This window comes from Sus scrofa, unplaced genomic scaffold (genome assembly GCF_000003025.6).
Source record: "Sus scrofa isolate TJ Tabasco breed Duroc unplaced genomic scaffold, Sscrofa11.1 Contig908, whole genome shotgun sequence".
Taxonomy (NCBI): Eukaryota; Metazoa; Chordata; class Mammalia; order Artiodactyla; family Suidae; genus Sus; species Sus scrofa.
Genome location: NW_018085346.1, coordinates 6,336 through 13,540, shown reverse-complemented (window position 1 = coordinate 13,540; position 7,205 = coordinate 6,336). Strand labels below are relative to the sequence as shown.

Below are 7,205 nucleotides of genomic sequence, written 5' to 3'. Positions count from 1 at the left end.
TAAGGGTCCAGTGTTGCTGAAGGCTGAGGCATAGGTCACAGATGCAGCTTGGATCCAGTCCTGCTGTGGCAGCTGTGGCTCTGATTTGACCCCTAGCCTGGGAAATTCCATATTCTGCAGTTATGGCTCTAAAAAGAAAACAAAATTCTGTATATTAACACAATTTTGGTAGTCATCAATGCTTTATGATTAGGTGATTACTTATCAAAATTTGAAGTCCAGAAAAGCCAAAGATATGAAGTATATACCAATGACTTTTAAAAGCCCTTTCAGTAGGTAGAGCCTCAGTCTCATAAAAGACACCCCTCATATTTGAGAAACTTATTTTTACGGAGGGAATAAAGAAAACTCAAGAATGATAAAACTCGTGAAGATAATTATCACATAAAATTTGTTTTCTAGAGTTCCCTGATGGCTCAGTGAATTAAGGATCTAGTGTTGTCACTGCGGTGGCACAGGTTCAGTCCCTGACCTGAGAATTTTCATGTGCTGTGGGCCTGGCCAAAAATATTTTCTGATTCTTAACATTCAACTTTAATTTAGATTACAGTTTACACAGTGTTGTGTTTTTTTTTTTAATTGGCTGCACCTGCAGTATGTGGAAGCTCCTGGGCCAGGGACTGAACCCACATCACAAAAGCAACCCAAGCTGCAACAGTGACAAAGCCTGACCCTTAACCTGTTTGTGCCACAAGGGAGCTCCACAGTATTGTGCTTTATAGAGTATTTATAAATATTCTAGCTAAAGGACATATATGGAATTGTATTAGAATAATATGAGGTTTATATATAACCATGTCCTAATATCATTAATTTTGAATTATATATTTTTATTAAAGAAGGAAGGGAATTTATCATTGTATATATTTTTTCTCTCTCTATTTTTGAATTCTTAGGGCCACACTAGTAGCATATGGAAGGTCCCAGGCTAGAGGTTTAATTGGAGATGCAGCTGCCATACTAGACCACAGCCACAGCAACACCAGATCTGAGCTGTGTCTGTGACGTATACCACAGCTCACCACAATGCCAGATCCTTAACCCACTGACCTAGGCCAGGAATAGAGCCCATGTCCTCATGGGCACTAGTCAGATTTGTTACCACTGAGCTGCAATGGGAACACCTCATTCTATATTTTTACTAAAAAGTAGGCTATATTTTACTGAGATCATGGCTCTATTCTCTCTCTCTCTCTCTCTCTCTCTCTCTCTAGCTGCACCCATGGCATGTGGAGGTTCCTGGGACAGGGATTGAACCCACACCATAGCAGCAACCCAATCCACTACAGTAAAACCCTGGATCCCTAACATGCTGCACCATAGGAAAACTGATCATGACTCTGTTATCTCCAACATTCTTGCTTCTCTTTACCCTTCATTCCAGTTTATATAAGATAAGTGTATATAGAATGAGGTGACTAAACAGAAACCAAGGAGGGAACAGTTCAAGCAGATAGAATTTGTCACACTGAGAAAATATTATTGAAGGTACTAAAGTGTATTGTAATGTGACAATACAAAAGAATTGCTTATATCCCCAAAACATACACAGTACTGGATGACATTTACCTATCTTATTTTTTCCAGTCTTCTTTTCCCCACAGCATCCAAGCCTCATGGAACAGCAAAATCTAACAAGTGTCTCGGAATTCTTCCTCCTGGGACTCTCAGATGATCCAGAACTGCAGCCCTTCTTCCTTGGGCTATTTCTGTCCATGTACCTGGTCACCATGTTGGGGAACCTGCTCATCATCCTGACTGTCGCCTCTGACTCCCACCTTCACACCCCCATGTACTTCTTCTTCTCCAGCTTGTCCTTGGCTGACATGGGTTTTGTCTCTGCCACCATCCCCAAGATGATTGGGAACATCCAAACTCACAGCAGAGTCATCTCTTTTGCTGGCTGCCTGACACAGATGTCTACTTTCGTCCTTTTCGGAAGCATGGATGATATGCTTCTGTCTCTGATGGCCTATGACAGGTTTGTGGCCATCTGTCATCCACTGCACTACCTGGTCATCATGCATCCACGCCTCTGCTGCTTCTTAGTTTTGATGTCTTTTTGGTCAGCCTTTTGGACTCCCAGGTGCACAATTGGATTGTGTTACGACTTACCTGCTTCAAGGATGTGAAAATTCCTAATTTCTTCTGTGACCCTTCTCAACTCCTCAACCTTGCTTGTTCTGATATCTTCACCAATAACATTATTGTGTATTTTGTTGGTGCCATTTTTGGTTTTCTCCCTATATCAGGAATCTTTTTCTCTTACTGTAAAATTCTTTCCTCCATTCTGAGAGTGCCTTCATTAGGTCAGAAGTATAAGGCCTTCTCCACCTGTGGCTCTCACCTGGCAGTTGTTTGCTTATTTCGTGGAACAGGTTTTGGGGTGTATCTCAGCTCAACCATCTCACATTCTCTCAGGAAGGATGCAGTGGCCTCGGTGATGTACACGGTGGTCACCCCATGCTGAACCCTTTATCTACAGTCTGAAGAACAGAGACATCAAAAGGGCCATGAGGAGGTTGCTCAGCCAAGCAATCTAACCTCAGTACCTGTGCCACCCATTTGGAGTGTATGTTGGAAAATGCAGAAAAACTAAACATGTAGACCTGCAAACCTTTCCTCTTTTATCACATCATCTTTGTAGCTCCTATGGCCTTCACACCTCTTCTTGCTTTGCACATGAGTATTGCTTCTTTTTGTACTTCTTAATGAAACTTGGGGAGAACTGGGATCATTTGTATATCTTCATTACTGTGTGACTTACTCCTACTATATCTATGGTTATATTGTAGTTTATCATTGATGGGCAAAAGATCCTGGAAAGAGGAACAACTCTCTTTTCATATACTTAAAATTGAAATCTTTTTTTTTTTGCAGATATTTTGTGTTTTTAGTTTTGTGGACAAGTTTAGTATTTTCTTTTAACTCTCACTCATTCTAGTTCTTTATTTTTAATGATATAGGACCTAAACATTCTAGGAATAAACAGGTAATGTTTGTACATAATAAGAAAGCAGTAAATGTAGATATCCTTCTTTTCACTTACTCTGAGGTTGATATATTTCCAATAATTGAATTGAACATTAAATGTGCTTCATCCTGGATGCCTGACATTACTTCTTTGTATCCTAGTATGTGATCTATTGTAGAGAATGTTCCATGTATGCTTCCAAAGAATGTTTATTCTGTTTTTCAAAATGTAATGTGTTGCAGATATCAATTAAATCCAACTGTTCTATTGCGTCATTTAAAATCTCTGCTGCCTTATCAATTTTCTTTCTGGATGACCTGTCCATTGATGTCATTGCGGTATTAGAGTCTTCTACTGTTATTGTAATCCTGTCAATTTCTCCCTTTATATTTTCTAGTATTTGTTTTATATATTTAGTTATTTCCTTTTTGTTTGCATACACATTAACAAGTGTAATATATTCTTTTTGAACTGAATCCCTTATCGTTATATAAAGCCTTTCTTTTTTTCTTTATACATGTTGTTTTCAAGTCTATTTTGTCTGATATGAGTATTGCTACACATGCTTTCGTGTCTTTTCCATTGGTGTGAAATATATTTTTCCATCCCCTCGTGTTCAATCCATGTGTGTCTTTCACTCTAAAGTGAGTCTCTGAGGCAGCATATTGTGGGTTCTTTCTAGGTTCTTGGTTCTTTTTTTTCCTTTTTAATAGCTGCACCTGTGGTCTGTGGCATATGGAGTTTCCCAGGGTAGTGGTCAAATCAGAGCTGTAGCCACCTGCCTATACCACAGCCATAGCAACTTGGCATCTGAGCTGCCTCTGCAACCTACACTGCAGCTCACAGCAATGCCAGAATCTTAACCCTCTGAATAAGGCTTGAGATTGAACCTGTGTCCTCATGGATACAAGACAGATTCATTTCTGCTGAGCCACAATGGGAACACCAAAGGTTCTTGTTCTTTAATCCAACCTTCCGCTCTCTGTCTTTGGATATGAGCAATTTGTCTGTTGACATTTAAAGTAATCATTGATAAATAAGGGTTTATTACCATTCTAAACCTTGTTTTCAAGTTGATTTGGTAATTATTCTTTATTTCTTTCTTCTTTTTGTATTTCCTTTTGTGGTTTGATGATTTTCCCTTTCTTTTTGGCTTTTGAGACTCTATTGTAGGTTTTTGATTTGTGGTTATCCTGATTTTCCAGTATGTTAACCCATGACTTTATGTAATTGCTTTAGATGATAGTCATATACGTTTAAACATATTCTAAATGATCTACATTTTTTATTCCCCTCCCCAACATTTTGTGATTTTGATGTCTATTTTACATCTTCATGTTTATCTTTTTGCAGTTATAATCATGTTTATAAAAGTTTTGATTGTTCTTAATCTATGTATTGACTTTTTAAAGTGATCCTCCATGTTTTTATATATTTGCCTTTCCTAATGTTTTTCCATTTTCTATAATTCTTGCTTCTTTTCTATTTAGAGAAAAATTTTCAATATTTCTCATAGGTGATGTCTAGTTTTGCTGTATTCTTTCAGTTTTCTCTTTTCTGAGAAATTCTTTCTTTCCTTATATTTGAATTGATAATCTTGTTAGGTAGAGTATCCTAGGTTTCAGGTAATTTCCTTTCAGGACTTTGAATACATCATTCCTCTCTGTTCTGGTCTGTGATGTTTCTGTAGAGAAATCAGCTGATAGCCTTATAGAAGTTCCCTTGTAACTTTGTTTTTCTCTTTCTGCCTTTAGATTCATCTTTTTACCTTTAACTTTTGCCATTATTATCATGATGTGTCTTACTGTGGGTGTCTTTAGGTTCATTTGTTTAGGATGCTCTATGCTTCCTATACCTGGATATCTGTTTCTTTCTTTAGTTTTGGGAGTTTTCAGCTATAATTTCTTCAAATGCATTAAGTATGTTTATTAAATTACTAAAGTATAATTATTAAAGTATTAAAGTATTGAAGCATTAAATTATTAAAGTATAATTATTAAAGTATAATTGATTTACAATGTGCCAATTTCTGTTGTACAGCAAAGTTACCAGTCATACCTATATATATACATTCTCTTTCTTATATTATCCTCCATTATGGGCTATCCCAAGTGACTGAATGTAGTTCTCTGTACTATACAATAGGGCCTCATTTTATATTCTAAATATAATAGTTGGCATCTACTAACCCAAAACAGCCAGTGCATCCCACTCCACCCCACCTTAGCAACCACAAGTCTGTTCTCTATACCTGTGAGTCTCATTCTGTTTTGTAGATAGGTTCATTTGTGTCATATTCTAGATTCCACATATAAGTAGTATCATGTTGTCTTTGTCTTTCTCTTCCAGACTTACTTTACTGAGAATCTCTAGTTGCAACTATGTTGCTGCAAATGGCATTAATTTGTTTTTTTTTTATGGCTGAGTAGTAATCCCTTGTATATATATATACCACATCTTTTTTTTTTCTTCTTAAAGACTGCACCTGTGGCATATGGAGATTCCCAAGCTAGGGGTCCAATTTTAGCTGTAGCGGCCAACCTATGCCAGAGCCACAGCAATGCCATATCCGAGCTGCATCTCCGACATACACCATAGCTCAAGGAAATGTTGGATCCTTAACCCACTGAGCAAGGCTAGGGATCGAACCTGCCACCTCATGGTTCCTAGTTTGATTTCTTTCCACTGAGCCACGATAGGAAGTCTGACAACTTCTTAATCTATTTGTCTGTCAGTGATGATATTTAGGTTGCTTCCATGTCTTGGCTATTACGAAAAATGATTCTATGAATATAGGGGTACATATATCTTTTTGAGTTTTAGTTTTGTCTGGATATATGCCCAGGAGTTGGATTGTTGGATCATATGGTAGTTCTCTCTTCAGCTTCCTGAGGAACCTCTATACCTGTTTTCTATAGGGGTTGTACCAATTTACATGACCACCAAGTGTGTAGGAGTGTTCTTTTTCTCCGCATCCTCATCAGCACTTGTTATTTGTAGATTTGTCAAATGCATTTTTGAGCCTCTTTTCTCTCTGTTCCCTTTCTGGAACTCCTGTTATGCATAGGTTGGCATGCTTTATATTATCCCATAGATCTCTTATATTGTTTTCTTTCATTTTTTTTTAATTTATCTTTCTGCCTGCTATTCTGATTGGGTTATTTCCATTGTTATATCTTCTAGATAACATATCCATTCTTCTGCATTATTTAATATGGTATTCATTGCTTTTAGCCTTGTTGTTATCACAGCCCTTGAATTGTCTAATTTTTATTGGTTCCTTTTTTGTTTCTAGTTCCTTGTTACAGTGACCTACATCTCTAGTGAGTCTTTCTTAATTACTTTAACATCTTTGTTACCTTCTCTCTTTTTTTGGCCTTTTAGGGCCACACCCATGGTTTATTGTAGATCCCAGCCTAAAGGTTAAATCAGAACTGTACCTGCTGGAGTATGCCACAGCCACAGCAATGTGGATCAGAGCTGATTGGCAACTGCCCTTTGGAACTCAAGGAAGATTATGGAGGCTGAAGATTATTCCCTAAAAAAAGAAATGGAGGACACAGAAAGACTTGTGTGCCCAGGACCCCCACAGGGCCCTGCTAGGGTACACCGCCTGGCTAGGATTTTGGAGTGGGAACTGCTGCAATATGGCAGCTGTCAATGTTTGTCTATCTCTGCCCTGATTGCTGGCAATCCAACACTCACACACTCCTGAAGAACAGAGTCCAAGTCCTTCCTACTCTACTATCTGTCCTTGCAGATGGTCCCAGGCAGCAGAGGGGGTTCTTAGGGGTTTCTTAGGGTGAGGGAATATTTTCTCTTTCACAGCACCCTCCCAGGGATGCTGGTCCCATCCAGACACCTCTGTTTTCTTCCTCCGACCCAGTCATGTGGATCTTTCTTGTAGCTCTGCTGGTATAATAGATCTACCAGTTTTCATTTGGGTTTCTGTTAGAACTGTTCCATATTGAGATATATTTTGGATGTGTTTGGTTGTGGAAGTGGCACAAGTGAGGTCTATGTCCTTCTCTTTGCCATTTTGTGGAAGGTCCTGACACTACTCCTTTTTTTGTCTATTTTTTTTTTTTAGGACTACACCAACAGCATATAGAAATTCTCAGGCTAGGGGTCGATTTGGAGCTGCATCTGCCAGCTATGCCACAGCCATAGCAATGCCAGAACCAAGTCATCATATGCTACCTACACTGCAACTCACCATATTGCTGGATCC

General features: G+C 38.4%; 1 pseudogene; it reads left to right on the top strand.

Moving 5' to 3' along the window:
• The first annotated feature begins 1,790 nt into the window (after positions 1–1,790).
• Positions 1,791–2,470, top strand: LOC110259148 (annotated as a pseudogene).
• The last annotated feature ends 4,735 nt before the right edge of the window (positions 2,471–7,205 follow it).